The 18,341-nt window shown below is 36.3% G+C and overlaps 2 non-coding genes across 2 annotated transcripts; both read right to left on the bottom strand.

Moving 5' to 3' along the window:
- Positions 1-11,602: 11,602 nt before the first annotated feature.
- Positions 11,603-11,721, bottom strand: LOC145884011 (5S ribosomal RNA). The gene has a single exon (XR_014395590.1). It is a non-coding gene; the product is annotated as a 5S ribosomal RNA (ribosomal RNA).
- A 139-nt stretch (positions 11,722-11,860) lies between these two features.
- LOC145850938 (5S ribosomal RNA) lies at positions 11,861-11,979 on the bottom strand. Its single transcript, XR_014372787.1, has one exon. It is a non-coding gene; the product is annotated as a 5S ribosomal RNA (ribosomal RNA).
- Between the last annotated feature and the right edge of the window lie 6,362 nt (positions 11,980-18,341).

Raw genomic sequence — 18,341 nt, 5'->3', positions numbered from 1 at the left:
CTTCTTTGTCTTACAGCGTATCTAGCATGTCTAAGAACAAAATTCATCAAATTAATATTAAAAACTTTGCTTTTTCCATTTATACCAAATAGAAACAACCTCCTCCACTCAACCCCATTTACAATATCTTCTCCCCAATGTTGTTCTAAAAGCCCCTTTATAAACTCATGAAACCCTTGTAATCTACAACATTCAATAAAAAAGTGCATAAAATGTTCCACCTCCGTACCACAAATATCACATTCTCTTTTAATGTCTCTATTTATTTGATGTAAAACCACGTTCGTAAAAATCCTATTATGTTTCAATTTAAAATCATTATCTTCACATTCTATAGAATTATATTTTACATTGACATTCTTCCATATTGATTTTACATCTATATTTACAAATACCCTAGACCACACTTTTTCTGAAGCAGGAGCTTTTATCTCTCTTAAAATACATTTTTCATAAATCTTTTTAACTTTCAAACCTGATAAAACATGTTTCTCCCCATTACTTTCATAATATAAAACCGGTAAACCCTTAGCTCTCTCAACCACCTCTGTATTTATTAAAAGCACCCATTCTTCAGGAATACACCCTAAAATTCTCTTATACATATTATCTACTGTAGTTTTGCTTATTTCATCTTCCACTTCACAAACATTATCATAAATCGCTTGTACAGGAAGAAAACCTGGAATGACCTCGTATAAAATATCCCCAATCTGTCTCATCCCAGCCCTCATAAAATATTTACAAAACAACATCTTATTATTATATTGTATCTTGGGATTTAAGAAAATTGGCTGATTTAAAATATTGTCTAAAATGGTACACTCATAATAAATATTTGGTAAAAACTCCCCCCAAGCCTCAAACACTTCTCTATAAAACAATGGTATATTAGCTAATATTTCTTTTCTCATACACATTAATAAACCATTTTCCCCCATCCTCCCAACCTCCTGCAAATACTCTTTAAAAAATCTTTTCCATCCATAATCTAGTTCACCATATAAATATTTTCGTACCATTTTAACTCTAATTGCTTTTTTCCTCACATTTAAATCTACCAACTTCAAACCCCCCTCCTCATAACCTGCAATCAAAGTTTTAAAAGAAATTTTCGCTCCTTTCCCATCCCATAAAAAATCAACTAAAATCGTATTCATTTCAGATAAAACCCATTCTGGTACATCTAAAACGTTCATGACATGAATGAAAATTGACATCAGCAAGGAATTTACAACAATTACTTTCCCTTTTAATTTCAAAGCCCTCCCCCTCCACATATTTACCACCTTCCTAACTTTGTTTATAACCCCACTCCATGTCAGATCCCTAGCTTCTTGTTCCTTCACCCCTAAAAACACACCTAACACCTTAAAATAATCATTTACCACCTTAAAAGGAAAAGTCCCCTCATTATTCTTCCCAACATACATTATTACTGACTTCTCCATATTCACTTTTGCTCCTGAGGCTTTCTCATATACTTTAAAACACTCCATCACCCTTTTAACACTACCCTCATCTCTAACTGTTATTGTTGTATCGTCTGCATATTGATGAATTAAACTAAAACCTCCTTGCGGAGTCTCTACACAATTTATAAAATGATCTTTTTTAAGGTATGCCGCTAAGGGTTCTACCGATAAAACAAACAATAAAGCTGATAAAGGGCACCCCTGTCTCACTGATCTCTCAAGAATAAAAGAATCTGTTAAAACCCCATTACATTTAACCCTACTTTTAGCCTTTCTATATAATAATTTTATCCATCTTATAATTCCATTTCCAAACCCATACTTTTCCAGTACCCTAAACATAAAATCATGTTCCACCCTGTCAAAAGCTTTATTAAAATCTATACTTAAAACAATTCCCCCCATCTTATCGCTATTCATTTTATTTATCACATCTCTAAGTGTAGTTATGGTATCTGCTATATCTCTTCCAGGCACACTATAATTTTGTGTAGGTGCTATAATATCATTTAAAACCATCTTCATCCTATTTGCCAGTATCTTAGCTAAAATCTTATAATCTGAGTTTAACAAACTAATTGGCCTATAATTTTCTAATTTCAATTTACTCCCCTTATTTTTATATAAAATCGATATCAGCCCTGTCACCATGGAATCTGAAACAGTATTATTGTCTTCCATATATTGATATACTTCTAATAAAATAGGTGCTAAAATACTTTCATACATTTTATAAAACTCTGCAATTAGTCCATCTACTCCAGGACTTTTATTTATTTGTAAACCCTTAATTGCATCTTTCACTTCATCCATTGTTATCTTCCTATCACACATTTGCTTATCCTCAGCACCAATTTGCACATCCACACTACTTAAAATCTCTTTTACACACCCCTCATCCACCTCCCCTTTCTTAAATAAATCCTTATAAAAATTCTGTACTGTTTCTAATATCTCAACATAATCATTTACCACTTCACCCTTTACATTTTCAATCTCACTAATATATGATTTCATCTGTTTAGTTTTCTCTAAACCAAGAAAAAACGACGTACATTTCTCCCCTTCTAAAACATATTTTGCCCTACTTCTTATAATTGCACCCTTACACTTATCTATTTCACATTTGCTCAATTTTTCTTTTAAATCTAAAAACTTTTCAATAGTATAATCAGGATCACTATCACATTTCTTCATTTCTTCATTCAATTTTGTTCTTAAATAATTTTCTGCTCTTATCATCCTACTCCTCTTCTTCCTTGCATATCTAATACTAAAAACTTTTATTTTTTCCTTAACATTTTCCCACCACTTGCACTTATCATTCCCTTTTTGCTTATCCTCCATTTCATCTTCTATCAAAGATTTAAGTTGTTTCCCGTATTCCTCATCACCTAGATACCCTGCATTCATACACCATATTCCCCCCCCTTTCCTTTCCTTATCTAACCCCACCGAAAATGTTAACCCAGCATGATCACTAAAAGTTGTAAAAATATATTTAATATCCTTCATAAAATTCCTTAACCCTTCATTTACTAAAACCAAATCTATCCGTGTCTGTTTCAATTCCCCTAAAACCACCTGCCTTCTAGAAAATTCTCTCTTATTCGGATTCTCCTCCCTCCATATATCAATTAAATTGTTTTCAACCATCATCTTCCTTAAAACCCCCCTAGATACGTCACTTCTAAAAATAGCTCCCCTTGTCATATCTAGTCTATCCATTTTTACATTAAAATCCCCAACTAAAATACAGTTTCCCTTGCACCATTTCGCTAATTCTAAAAATAAATTCCTTCTCTCTATTTCATTATTCGGCGCATAAATATTTATAATCCTAAAAACCCTACTCATATATTCAAAATCTAAAATTAAAATCCTCCCATTATTATCATTATATATCTTCTTCACATTTTCTACTACATCCTTCCTTATTAAAATTGCAACCCCACATGAATTCCCCCTACCATTGTTTACATAAATAAAATCCCTCCATATTTTCTGAATTTCTAAAACACACATATTATCCCAGTGCGTCTCTTGAATACATAAAATATCAGAATTCTTTATGTGTACTATTCTATTAAATTTTCCTATTGTTCTCAACCCATTCGCATTTATCGACATTATTGTTACCATACTAATAAATAATAAAATTATAAAATATAATTTCATTATCCTCTACCTTTTATCCAGTTTCTTTCCTCTTCCACCCTTTCTCTCCCCCCCCTCCGCTGCTTTCCTCTTCCTGTATCCTCCTCTCATTCTTTCAAACTTTTCCCCATCATCCGAGTCCGATATCTCCTCCAAGTCCATTTCATCCAGCCAACTTTTCTTCTTTACACCCTCGTCCGTTGTGCTCCCCGTGTTCATCGCCGATTCTGGAATGTTCGTTGTGCTCCCCGTGTTCTCCGCCGTTTCTGGAATGTTCATCTCCGTCTCATGTGTAGTCGTCGTTGTGCTCCCCGTGTTCATCGCCGTTTCTGGAATGTTCGTTGTGCTCCCCGTGTTCATCTCCGTCTCATATATTGTCGTCGTTGTGCTCCCCGTGTTCATACCCGTCTCTGTTATTGTCATTAAACTTAAAACCCTCTCCATTTCTTCACCCCCCGAGGTACTTGTTTGTGCTGTGCTTTCCCCCAAAACCCATGAGTCCCCCGTGCTTCCCCCCAATCCACTTCCCCTCTCCTCCTGAAAACTCCACCTTCTTATTTCCGAATCCATACTGCTCCCAATTTCGTTAATCTTCTGGTCTTCCTTCTTCTCCCTTCTTCCTTCCTCCGTCTCTCCACCTTCCACCACGTCCTCTCCTCCATCTTCTTCTCCTTCTTGCGATGATACAACTGCTTCCTCGAATAGTACTTGACTCCCCTCTTCAGTCATAACTTCTCCACAGTTGCACTCCGCCAATCTCTTTCTGCATCTTCCACAAACATTCCTTTTCTTCTCTCCGACACACTCTCTCGCATAATGGCCTTGATTGCCGCACTTGAAACACTTGAATTCAGGGCAATCTTTAACTATGTGCCCAGGTTGTATGCACAATCGACAAACTCTGACCTGCTTGTCATGGATCACCCTGAAGTATTCAGCTCCTTCCAGCGTCTCAATTTTTGTGGAATATGGCAATGATTTTACTTTTTCCGTAAATTTAACTTTACAAAACCGTGTTCCGTCAACCACCTCCGTTCCAGGCCAAACTCTCCTCCTTATCTCCGATACGGCCGTTACTCCCCAGCTACTCAGCTTGTCCAGTATAACTTTGTCTTCGATGTATACCGGGAGATTCATAAAAGACACCACCAATTCATTTACATTCACATCTCTCGCCAGAATCCTGGTGTCCTTTATCCTTAAACCGTCCATTAGCCGTTCTTTACCTTTTCCGTTTTTCATCGTAATTTCATACTTCTTCTCGCCTTTCATTCGGCATCCCACCACCTCTCCACACATCTCCTTAATTGCTCGCAGTAATTCCATCGTCGTCATCTTTTCTTCTCCCACCAACTCAATTGCCACCGTGTATTCTTTGCCATATTTCATTCCTTCTTTATTTTCGTTTTCCTTCCGTTGCGCATTTTCGTTGTCTTTGTCCGTTCCGTTTGTCGTTGCCATGTTGTCCGTCATTGTAAATCAAAAATGAAAGCGAAAAAACCTCCCCCAGGCAGCAAAACTGCAGGGGGGGAAAACTAAACAAAACTAAAAACTATCCAAATGAAAAAACAATAAATTATATTGCAAAATCCAAAAAAGAAACGAAAATAGCTCTCGAGCAAACACTCTCAAGCAAACACTCACAGCTCAATTACTCGCACCTGTCGTCACTTCTCCAATCAAGGATTAGCGCCCCCAGGCTGGTATGGCCGTAAGCGAGAAACAATCTCTTGCTACAACATATATAGTCAAAGTGAGTCTGATAAAACAGACATTTAGTCAATTCATCATTAAATGCTTAATACAAGGCAGTGTTGCTGATGAAATAGTGCAAGAGCACACCCTCGTGGACAAAATGCTTACAGCACCTGGTATTCCCAGGCGGCCTCCCATCCAAGTACTAACCAGGCCCGACCCTGCTTAGCTTCCGAGATCAGACGAGATCGGGCGTACCTTTTTTTTTTTTATCTTTTATTATGAAAAAACACATAATATTTACAATATTCAAACAATAATAATAAAAAAGGATGAACAATTCATCCTTTTACAAAATCAAAAAAGAAAAGAAAATAAAACCAATTAATAATTAAAAGCAAGTTTTCCATTTTGATCAATTTCGATAAAAGTGCTCCCCCACACAAACAGTTTTTCAAAATTACATCCTCCATATTTATATATTAGTTCAATATCTTTCTCTAAAATACTTTTAAATAAAACCTCCACACTCACAATTTTCCCTTCATAATGTCCTAAATTCCTTCTTTGTCTTACAGCGTATCTAGCATGGCTAAGAACAAAATTCATCAAATTAATATTAAAAACTTTGCTTTTTCCATTTATACCAAATAGAAACAACCTCCTCCACTCAATCCCATTTACAATATCTTCTCCCCAATGTTGTTCTAAAAGCCCCTTTATAAACTCATGAAACCCTTGTAATCTACTACATTCAATAAAAAAGTGCATAAAATTTTCCACCTCCGTACCACAAATATCACATTCTCTTTTAATGTCTCTATTTATTTGATGTAAAACCACGTTCGTAAAAATCCTATTATGTTTCAATTTAAAATCATTATCTTCACATTCTATAGAATTATATTTGACATTGACATTCTTCCATATTGATTTTACATCTATATTTACAAATACCCTAGACCACACTTTTTCTGAAGCAGGAGCTTTTATCTCTCTTAAAATACATTTTTCATAAATCTTTTTAACTTTCAAACCTGATAAAACATGTTTCTCCCCATTACTTTCATAATATAAAACCGGTAAACCCTTAGCTCTCTCAACCACCTCTGTATTTATTAAAAGCACCCATTCTTCAGGAATACACCCTAAAATTCTCTTATACATATTATCTACTGTAGTTTTGCTTATTTCATCTTCCACTTCACAAACATTATCATAAATCGCTTGTACAGTAAGGAACCCTGGAATGACCTCGTATAAAATATCCCCAATCTGTCTCATCCCAGCCCTCATAAAATATTTACAAAACAACATCTTATTATTATATTGTATCTTGGGATTTAAGAAAATTGGCTGATTTAAAATATTGTCTAAAATGGTACACTCATAATAAATATTTGGTAAAAACTCCCCCCAAGCTTCAAACACTTCTCTATAAAACAATGGTATATTACTTAACATTTCTTTTTTCATGCACATCAATAAACCATTGTCCCCCATCCTCCCAACCTCCTGCAAATACTCCTTAAAAAATCTTTTCCATCCATAATCTAGTTCACCATATAAATATTTCCGTACCATTTTAACTCTAATTGCTTTTTTCCTTACATTTAAATCCACCAACTTCAAACCCCCCTCCTCATAACCTGCAATCAATGTTTTAAAAGAAATTTTCGCTCCTTTCCCATCCCATAAAAAATCAACTAAAATCATATTCATTTCAGATAAAACCCATTCTGGTACATCTAAAACGTTCATGACATGAATAAAAATTGACATCAGCAAGGAATTTACAACAATTACTTTCCCTTTTAATTTCAAAGCCCTCCCCCTCCACATATTTACTACCTTCCTAACTTTGTTTATAACCCCACTCCATGTCAGATCCCTAGCTTCTTGTTCCTTCACCCCTAAAAACACACCTAACACCTTAAAATAATAATTTACCACCTTAAAAGGAAAAGTCCCCTCATTATTCTTCCCAACATACATTATTACTGACTTCTCCATATTCACTTTAGCTCCTGAGGCTTTCTCATATACTTTAAAACACTCCATCACCCTTTTAACACTTCCCTCATCTCTGACTGTAATTGTGGTATCGTCTGCATATTGATGAATTAAACTAAAACCTCCTTGCGGAGTCTCTACACAATTTATAAAATGATATTTTTTAAGGTATGCCGCTAAGGGTTCTACCGATAAAACAAACAATAAAGCTGATAAAGGGCACCCCTGTCTCACTGATCTCTCAAGAATAAAAGAATCTGTTAAAATCCCATTACATTTAACCCTACTTTTAGCCTTTCTATATAATAATTTTATCCATCTTATAATTCCATTTCCAAACCCATACTTTTCCAGTACCCTAAACATAAAATCATGTTCCACCCTGTCAAAAGCTTTATTAAAATCTATACTTAAAACAATTCCCCCTATCTTATCGCTATTCATTTTATTTATCACATCTCTAAGTGTAGTTATGGTATCTGCTATATCTCTTCCAGGCACAGTATAATTTTGTGTAGGTGCTATAATATCATTTAAAACCATCTTCATCCTATTTGCCAGTATCTTAGCTAAAATCTTATAATCTGAGTTTAATAAACTAATTGGCCTATAATTTTCTAATTTCAATTTACTCCCCTTATTTTTATATAAAATCGATATCAGCCCTGTCACCATGGAATCTGAAACAGTATTATTGTCTTCCATATATTGATATACTTCTAATAAAATAGGTGCTAAAATACTTTCATACATTTTATAAAACTCTGCAATTAGTCCATCTACTCCAGGACTTTTATTTATTTGTAAACCCTTAATTGCATCTTTCACTTCATCCATTGTTATCTTCCTATCACACATTTGCTTATCCTCAACACCAATTTGCACATCAACACTACTTAAAATCTCTTTTACACACCCCTCATCCACCTCCCCTTTCTTAAATAAATCCTTATAAAAATTCTGTACCGTTTCTAATATCTCCACATAATCATTTACTACTTCACCCTTTACATTTTCAATCTCACTAATATATGATTTCATCTGTTTAGTTTTCTCTAAACCAAGAAAAAACGACGTACATTTCTCCCCTTCTAAAACATATTTTGCCCTACTTCTTATAATTGCACCCTTACACTTATCTATTTCACATTTGCTCAATTTTTCTTTTAAATCTAAAAACTTTTCAATAGTATAATCAGGATCACTATCACATTTCTTCATTTCTTCATTCAATTTTGTTCTTAAATAATTTTCTGCTCTTGTCATCCTACTCCTCTGCTTCCTTGCATATCTAATACTAAAAACTTTTATTTTTTCTTTAACATTTTCCCACCACTTGCACTTATCATTCCCTTTTTGCTTATCCTCCATTTCATGTTCTATCAAAGATTTAAGTTGTTTCCCGTATTCCTCATCACCTAGATACCCTGCATTCATACACCATATTCCCCCCCCTTTCCTTTCCTTATCTAACCCCACCGAAAATGTTAACCCAGCATGATCACTAAAAGTTGTAAAAATATATTTAATATCCTTCATAAAATTCCTTAACCCTTCATTTACTAAAACCAAATCTATCCGTGTCTGTTTCAATTCCCCTAAAACCACCTGCCTTCTAGAAAATTCTCTCTTATTAGGATTCTCCTCCCTCCATATATCAATTAAATTGTTTTCAACCATCATCTTCCTTAAAACCCCCCTAGATACGTCACTTCTAAAAATAGCTCCCCTTGTCATATCTAGTCTATCCATTTTTACATTAAAATCCCCAACTAAAATACAGTTTCCCTTGCACCATTTCGCTAATTCTAAAAATAAATTCCTTCTCTCTATTTCATTATTCGGCGCATAAATATTTATAATCCTAAAAACCCTACTCATATATTCAAAATCTAAAATTAAAATCCTCCCATTATTATCATTATATATCTTCTTCACATTTTCTACTACATCCTTCCTTATTAAAATTGCAACCCCACATGAATTCCCCCTACCATTGTTTACATAAATAAAATCCCTCCATATTTTCTGAACTTCTAAAACACACATATTATCCCAGTGCGTCTCTTGAATACATAAAATATCAGAATTCTTTATGTGTACTATTCTATTAAATTTTCCTATTGTTCTTAACCCATTCGCATTTATCGACATTATTGTTACCATACTAATAAATAATAAAATTATAAAATATAATTTCATTATCCTCTACCTTTTATCCAGTTTCTTTCCTCTTCCACCCTTTCTCTCCCCCCCCTCCGCTGCTTTCCTCTTCCTGTATCCTCCTCTCATTCTTTCAAACTTTTCCCCATCATCCGAGTCCGATATCTCCTCCAAGTCCATTTCATCCAGCCAACTTTTCTTCTTTACACCCTCGTCCGTTGTGCTCCCCGTGTTCATCGCCGATTCTGGAATGCTCGTTGTGCTCCCCGCGTTCATCGCCGATTCTGGAATGTTCGTTGTGCTCCCCATGTTCTCCGCCGTTTCTGGAATGTTCATCTCCGTCTCTCGTGTAGTCGTCGTTGTGTTCCCCGTGTTCATACCCGTCTCCGTTATTGTCAATAAACTTAAAACCCTCTCCATTTCTTCACCCCCCGAGGTACTTGTTTGTGCTGTGCTTTCCCCCAAAACCCGTGAGTCCCCCGTGCTTCCCCCCAGTCCACTTCCCCTCTCCTCCTGAAAACTCCATCTTCTTATTTCCGAATCCATACTGCTCCCAATTTCATTAATCTTCTGGTCTTCCTTCTTCTCCCTTCTTCCTTCCTCCGTCTCTCCACCTTCCACCACATCCTCTCCTCCATCTTCTTCTCCTTCTTGCGACGATACAACTGCTTCCTCGAATAGTACTTGACTCCCCTCTCCCGTCATAACTTCTCCACAGTTGCACTCCGCCAATCTCTTTCTGCATCTTCCACAAACATTCCTTTCCTTCTCTCCGACACACTCTCTCGCATAATGGCCTTGATTGCCGCACTTGAAACACTTGAATTCAGGGCAATCTTTAACTATGTGCCCCGGTTGTATGCACAATCGACAAACTCTGACCTGCTTGTCATGGATCACCCTAAAGTATTCAGCTCCCTCCAGCGTCTCAATTTTTGTGGAATATGGCAATGATGTGACTTTTTCCGTAAATTTAACTTTACAGAACCTTGTTCCGTCAACCACCTCCGTTCCAGGCCAAACTCTCCTCCTTATCTCCGATACGGCCGTTACTCCCCAGCTTCTCAACTTGTCCAGTATAACTTTATCTTCTATATATACCGGTAGATTCATAAAAGACACCACCAATTCATTAATATTCACATCTCTCGCCAGTATCTTGTTGTCCTTTATCCGTATACCGTCCATTAGCCGTTCTTTACCTTTTCCGTTTCTCATCGTAATTTCATATTTCTTATCTCCTTTCATTCGGCATCCCACCACCTCTCCACACGTCTCCTTAATTGCACGTAGTAATTCCATCGTCGTCACCTTTTCTTCTCCCACCAACTCAATTGCCACCGTGTATTCTTTTCCATATTTCATTCCTCCTTTTTCGTTTTCCTTCCGTTGCGCATTTTCGTTGTCCTTGTCCATTCCGTTTGTCGTTGCCATGTTGTCCGTCATTGTAAATCAAAAATGAGAGCGAAAAAACCTCCCCCAGGCAGCAAAACTGCAGGGGGGGAAAACTAAACAAAACTAAAAACTATCCAAATGAAAAAACAATAAATTATATTGCAAAATCCAAAAAAGAAACGAAAATAGCTCTCGAGCAAACACTCTCAAGCAAACACTCACAGCTCAATTACTCGCACCTGTCGTCACTTCTCCAATCAAGGATTAGCGCCCCCAGGCTGGTATGGCCGTAAGCGAGAAACCATCTCTTGCTACAACATATATAGTCAAAATGAGTGTGATAAACAGACATTGCATTTTCACCAATTAGATAAGCAGCTTGAACTTTGTGTCACTGAAAAAGTAGAAGAAATTATAAACACTGTTCCCATCACTTTTTAGCACAGGTAGTTGGATAAAATACAAACTTTATTTCCTTTCATCATTTGAACAGGGCAAAGGAGCACAAAGCACACACAAGCTGCATTCAGCAACAATATTCTTGTTTGTCTTATAAATACAAGGCAGATGCTAATTGAAAACACAAGGAAATTTGATCCTATTAAAAAGGCAGGAAGCTGCATTTAGTCAATTCATCATTAAATGCTTACTACAAGGCAGTGTTGCTGATGAAATAGTGCAGGGGCACACCCTCGTGGACAAAATGCTTACAGCACCTGGTATTCCCAGGCGGTCTCCCATCCAAGTACTAACCAGGCCCGACGCTGCTTAGCTTCCGAGATCAGACGAGATCGGGTGTACCCAGGCTGGTATGGCCGTAAGCGAGAAACAATCTCTTGCTACAACATATATAGTCAAAGTGAGTCTGATAAAACAGACATTTAGTCAATTCATCATTAAATGCTTAATACAAGGCAGTGTTGCTGATGAAATAGTGCAAGAGCACACCCTCGTGGACAAAATGCTTACAGCACCTGGTATTCCCAGGCGGTCTCCCATCCAAGTACTAACCAGGCCCGACCCTGCTTAGCTTCCGAGATGAGACGAGATCGGGCGTACCCAGGCTGGTATGGCCGTAAGCGAGAAACAATCTCTTGCTACAACATATATAGTCAAAGTGAGTGTGATAAACAGACATTGCATTTTCACCAATTAGATAAGCAGCTTGAACTTTGTGTCACTGAAAAAGTAGAAGAAATTACAAACACTGTTCCCATCACTTTTTAGCACAGGTAGTTGGATAAAATACAAACTTTATTTCCTTTCATCATTTGAACAGGGCAAAGGAGCACAAAGCACACACAAGCTGCATTCAGCAACAATATTCTTGTTTGTCTTATAAATACAAGGCAGATGCTAATTGAAAACACAAGGAAATTTGATCCTATTAAAAAGGCAGGAAGCTGCATTTAGTCAATTCATCATTAAATGCTTACTACAAGGCAGTGTTGCTGATGAAATAGTGCAGGGGCACACCCTCGTGGACAAAATGCTTACAGCACCTGGTATTCCCAGGCGGTCTCCCATCCAAGTACTAACCAGGCCCGACGCTGCTTAGCTTCCGAGATCAGACGAGATCGGGTGTACCTTTTTTTTTTTTTTTTTTTAGTTGGATAAAATACAAACTTTATTTCCTTTCATCATTTGAACAGGGCAAAGGAGCACAAAGCACACACAAGCTGCATTCAGCAACAATATTCTTGTTTGTCTTATAAATACAAGGCAGATGCTAATTGAAAACACAAGGAAATTTGATCCTATTAAAAAGGCAGGAAGCTGCATTTAGTCAATTCATCATTAAATGCTTACTTCAAGGCAGTGTTGCTGATGAAATAGTGCAGGGGCACACCCTCGTGGACAAAATGCTTACAGCACCTGGTATTCCCAGGCGGTCTCCCATCCAAGTACTAACCAGGCCCGACCCTGCTTCGCTTCCGAGATCAGACGAGATCGGGCGTACCTTTTTTTTTTTTTTTATCTTTTATTATGAAAAAACACATAATATTTACAATATTCAAACAATAATAATAAAAAGGATGAACAATTCATCCTTTTACAAAATCAAAAAAGAAAAGAAAATAAAACCAATTAAAAAACACAATCATCCACTAAAACCAATTAATAATTAAAAGCAAGTTTTCCATTTTGATCAATTTCGATAAAAGTGCTCCCCCACACAAACAGTTTTTCAAAATTACATCCTCCATATTTATATATTAGTTCAATATCTTTCTCTAAAATACTTTTAAATAAAACCTCCACACTCACAATTTTCCCTTCATAATGTCCTAAATTCCTTCTTTGTCTTACAGCGTATCTAGCATGGCTAAGAACAAAATTCATCAAATTAATATTAAAAACTTTGCTTTTTCCATTTATACCAAATAGAAACAACCTCCTCCACTCAACCCCATTTACAATATCTTCTCCCCAATGTTGTTCTAAAAGCCCCTTTATAAACTCATGAAACCCTTGTAATCTACTACATTCAATAAAAAAGTGCATAAAATTTTCCGCCTCCGTACCACAAATATCACATTCTCTTTTAATGTCTCTATTTATTTGATGTAAAACCACGTTCGTAAAAATCCTATTATGTTTCAATTTAAAATCATTATCTTCACATTCTATAGAATTATATTTTACATTGACATTCTTCCATATTGATTTTACATCTATATTTACAAATACCCTAGACCACACTTTTTCTGAAGCAGGAGCTTTTATCTCTCTTAAAATACATTTTTCATAAATCTTTTTAACTTTCAAACCTGATAAAACATGTTTCTCCCCATTACTTTCATAATATAAAACCGGTAAACCCTTAGCTCTCTCAACCACCTCTGTATTTATTAAAAGCACCCATTCTTCAGGAATACACCCTAAAATTCTCTTATACATATTATCTACTGTAGTTTTGCTCATTTCATCTTCCACTTCACAAACATTATCATAAATCGCTTGTACAGGAAGAAAACCTGGAATGACCTCGTATAAAATATCCCCAATCTGTCTCATCCCAGCCCTCATAAAATATTTACAAAACAACATCTTATTATTATATTGTATCTTGGGATTTAAGAAAATTGGCTGATTTAAAATATTGTCTAAAATGGTACACTCATAATAAATATTTGGTAAAAACTCCCCCCAAGCCTCAAACACTTCTCTATAAAACAATGGTATATTAGCTTAACATTTCTTTTCTCATGCACATCAATAAACCATTGTCCCCCATCCTCCCAACCTCCTGCAAATACTCCTTAAAAAATCTTTTCCATCCATAATCTAGTTCACCATATAAATATTTTCGTACCATTTTAACTCTAATTGCTTTTTTCCTCACATTTAAATCCACCAACTTCAAACCCCCCTCCTCATATCCTGCAATCAATGTTTTAAAAGAAATTTTCGCTCCTTTCCCATCCCATAAAAAATCAACTAAAATCGTATTCATTTCAGATAAAACCCATTCTGGTACATCTAAAACGTTCATGACATGAATAAAAATTGACATCAGCAAGGAATTTACAACAATTACTTTCCCTTTTAATTTCAAAGCCCTCCCCCTCCACATATTTACTACCTTCCTAACTTTATTTATAACCCCACTCCATGTCAGATCCCTAGCTTCTTGTTCCTTCACCCCTAAAAACACACCTAACACCTTAAAATAATCATTTACCACCTTAAAAGGAAAAGTCCCCTCATTATTCTTCCCAACATACATTATTACTGACTTCTCCATATTCACTTTAGCTCCTGAGGCTTTCTCATATACTTTAAAACACTCCATCACCCTTTTAACACTTCCCTCATCCCTGACTGTAATTGTGGTATCGTCTGCATATTGATGAATTAAACTAAAACCTCCTTGCGGAGTCTCTACACAATTTATAAAATGATCTTTTTTAAGGTATGCCGCTAAGGGTTCTACCGATAAAACAAACAATAAAGCTGATAAAGGGCACCCCTGTCTCACTGACCTCTCAAGAATAAAAGAATCTGTTAAAACCCCATTACATTTAACCCTACTTTTAGCCTTTCTATATAATAATTTTATCCATCTTATTATACCATTTCCAAACCCATACTTTTCCAGTACCCTAAACATAAAATCATGTTCCACCCTGTCAAAAGCTTTATTAAAATCTATACTTAAAACAATCCCCCCCATCTTGTCACTATTCATTTTATTTATCACATCTCTAAGTGTAGTTATGGTATCTGCTATATCTCTTCCAGGCACACTATAATTTTGTGTAGGTGCTATAATATCATTTAAAACCATCTTCATCCTATTTGCCAGTATCTTAGCTAAAATCTTATAATCTGAGTTTAATAAACTAATTGGCCTATAATTTTCTAGTTTCAGTTTGCTCCCCTTATTTTTATATAAAAACGATATCAGCCCTGTCACCATGGAATCTGAAACAGTATCATTGTCTTCCATATATTGATATACTTCTAATAAAATAGGTGCTAAAATACTTTCATACATTTTATAAAACTCTGCAATTAGTCCATCTACTCCAGGACTTTTATTTATTTGTAAACCCTTAATTGCATCTTTCACTTCATCCATTGTTATCTTCCTATCACACCTTTGCTTATCTTCAACACCAATTTGCACATCCACACTACTTAAAATCTCTTTTACACACCCCTCATCCACCTCCCCTTTCTTAAATAAATCCTTATAAAAATTCTGTACAGTTTCTAATATTTCAACATAATCATTTACCACTTCACCCTTTACATTTTCAATCTCACTAATATATGATTTCGTCTGTTTAGTTTTTTCTAAACCAAGAAAAAACGAGGTACATTTCTCCCCTTCTAAAACATATTTTGCCCTACTTCTTATAATTGCACCCTTACACTTCTCTATTTCACATTTGCTCAATTTTGCTTTTAAATCTAAAAACTTTTCAATAGTATAATCAGGATCACTATCACATTTCTTCATTTCTTCATTCAATTTTGTTCTTAAATAATTTTCTGCTCTTGTCATCCTACTCCTCTGCTTCCTTGCATATCTAATACTAAAAACTTTTATTTTTTCTTTAACATTTTCCCACCACTTGCACTTATCATTCCCTTTTTGCTTATCCTCCATTTCATCTTCTATCAAAGATTTAAGTTGTTTCCCGTATTCCTCATCACCTAGATACCCTGCATTCATACACCATATTCCCCCCCCTTTCCTTTCCTTATCTAACCCCACCGAAAATGTTAACCCAGCATGATCACTAAAAGTTGTAAAAATATATTTAATATCTTTCATAAAATTCCTTAACCCTTCATTTACTAAAACCAAATCTATCCGTGTCTGTTTCAATTCCCCTAAAACCACCTGCCTTCTAGAAAATTCTCTCTTATTCGGATTCTCCTCCCTCCATATATCAATTAAATTGTTTTCAACCATCATCTTCCTTAAAACCCCCCTAGATACGTCACTTCTAAAAATAGCTCCCCTTGTCATATCTAGTCTATCCATTTTTACATTAAAATCCCCAACTAAAATACAGTTTCCCTTGCACCATTTCGCTAATTCTAAAAATAAATTCCTTCTCTCTATTTCATTATTCGGCGCATAAATATTTATAATCCTAAAAACCCTACTCATATATTCAAAATCTAAAATTAAAATCCTCCCATTATTATCATTATATATCTTCTTCACATTTTCTACTACATCCTTCCTTATTAAAATTGCAACCCCACATGAATTCCCCCTACCATTGTTTACATAAATAAAATCCCTCCATATTTTCTGAATTTCTAAAACACACATATTATCCCAGTGCGTCTCTTGAATACATAAAATATCAGAATTCTTTATGTGTACTATTCTATTAAATTTTCCTATTGTTCTCAACCCATTCGCATTTATCGACATTATTGTTACCATACTAATAAATAATAAAATTATAAAATATAATTTCATTATCCTCTACCTTTTATCCAGTTTCTTTCCTCTTCCACCCTTTCTCTCCCCCCCCTCCGCTGCTTTCCTCTTCCTGTATCCTCCTCTCATTCTTTCAAATTTTTCCCCATCATCCGAGTCCGATATCTCCTCCAAGTCCATTTCATCCAGCCAACTTTTCTTCTTTACACCCTCATCCGTTGTGCTCCCCGTGTTCATCGCCGATTCTGGAATGCTCGTTGTGCTCCCCGTGTTCATCGCCGATTCTGGAATGTTCGTTGTGCTCCCCGTGTTCTCCGCCGTTTCTGGAATGTTCATCTCCGTCTCACGTGTAGTAGTCGTTGTGCTCCCCGTGTTCATACCCGTCTCTGTTATTGTCATTAAACTTAAGACCCTCTCCATTTCTTCACCCCCCGAGGTACTTGTTTGTGCTGTGCTTTCCCCCAAAACCCGTGAGTCCCCCGTGCTTCCCCCCAATCCACTTCCCCTCTCCTCCTGAAAACTCCACCTTCTTATTTCCGAATCCATACTGCTCCCAATTTCGTTAATCTTCTGGTCTTCTTTCTTCTCCCTTCTTCCTTCCTCCGTCTCTCCACCTTCCACCACGTCCTCTCCTCCATCTTCTTCTCCTTCTTGCGATGATACAACTGCTTCCTCGAATAGTACTTGACTCCCCTCTTCAGTCATAACTTCTCCACAGTTGCACTCCGCCAATCTCTTTCTGCATCTTCCACAAACATTCCTTTCCTTCTCTCCGACACACTCTCTCGCATAATGGCCTTGATTGCCGCACTTGAAACACTTGAATTCAGGGCAATCTTTAACTATGTGCCCAGGTTGTATGCACAATCGACAAACTCTGACCTGCTTGTCATGGATCACCCTGAAGTATTCAGCTCCTTCCAGCGTCTCAATTTTTGTGGAATATGGCAATGATTTTACTTTTTCCGTAAATTTAACTTTACAAAACCGTGTTCCGTCAACCACCTCCGTTCCAGGCCAAACTCTCCTCCTTATCTCCGAGACGGCCGTTACTCCCCAGCTACTCAGCTTGTCCAGTATAACTTTGTCTTCGATGTATACCGGGAGATTCATAAAAGACACCACCAATTCATTTACATTCACATCTCTCGCCATAATCCTGGTGTCCTTTATCCTTAAACCGTCCATTAGCCGTTCTTTACCTTTTCCGTTTTTCATCGTAATTTCATACTTCTTCTCGCCTTTCATTCGGCATCCCACCACCTCTCCACACATCTCCTTAATTGCTCGCAGTAATTCCATCGTCGTCATCTTTTCTTCTCCCACCAACTCAATTGCCACCGTGTATTCTTTGCCATATTTCATTCCTTCTTTATTTTCGTTTTCCTTCCGTTGCGCATTTTCGTTGTCTTTGTCCGTTCCGTTTGTCGTTGCCATGTTGTCCGTCATTGTAAATCAAAAATGAAAGCGAAAAAACCTCCCCCAGGCAGCAAAACTGCAGGGGGGGAAAACTAAACAAAACTAAAAACTAT

The sequence above is a fragment of the Salmo salar genome, chromosome 08, assembly GCF_965601325.2.
Source record: "Salmo salar chromosome 08, fSalSal1, whole genome shotgun sequence".
In the NCBI taxonomy this organism is placed as follows: domain Eukaryota; kingdom Metazoa; phylum Chordata; class Actinopteri; order Salmoniformes; family Salmonidae; genus Salmo; species Salmo salar.
This window is presented reverse-complemented; position numbering and strand designations above follow the sequence as displayed.